This window comes from Bison bison, unplaced genomic scaffold (genome assembly GCF_000754665.1).
Source record: "Bison bison bison isolate TAMUID 2011002044 unplaced genomic scaffold, Bison_UMD1.0 scf7180017864020, whole genome shotgun sequence".
Lineage (NCBI taxonomy): Eukaryota > Metazoa > Chordata > Mammalia > Artiodactyla > Bovidae > Bison > Bison bison.
The window spans coordinates 972,670-973,232 of record NW_011494592.1 but is presented as its reverse complement, the minus strand read 5'-3'; positions in this window follow the sequence as shown (position 1 = coordinate 973,232).

The window sequence follows — 563 nt, the reverse complement described above, 5'->3', positions numbered from 1 at the left end:
AATGGAGCATGGAAAGGGGAATTGGAAGTAGCAGAGAGCAGTTTAGGGTGGTGAGTGTAAGTCTTGTTCAGAAGGTGACAGTTTAGCAAAGACTTTAAAGAGTAAAAGAGTGAGCCATGCTGATGTCTTGGAGAAGAGCTTTCCATGCTGAGAGAATGGCCAGTGCAAAGGTCCCGAGGTAGGGACATGCTTCACTTGTTCAAGAAAGAGCAAGAGGTTCATGTGCCTTGAATGTACTGCATGGAGTGGTGAAAGGATGAGGTCAAGAGTTAAAGAGGGCCTGATTTCGTGGGGCTTTGAAAACATGGCCAAGTCTTTTCTTTTACTCTTAGAGACTCTGGGAGCAGATGGGCTGTGATCTGACTCAGACTATGAAAAGATCACTCTGACCGCTGTGTTGTGTTTTGGAGTCAATAGCTTTGGATTCAGGTTTCCTGGGCTTGATTCTAACTCTCATATTAATTATAGGTCCAGGGCTCCAAAATCACTGCAGATGGTGACTGTAGCCATGAAATTAAAAGACGCTTACTCCTTGGAAGAAAAGTTATGACCAACCTAGATAG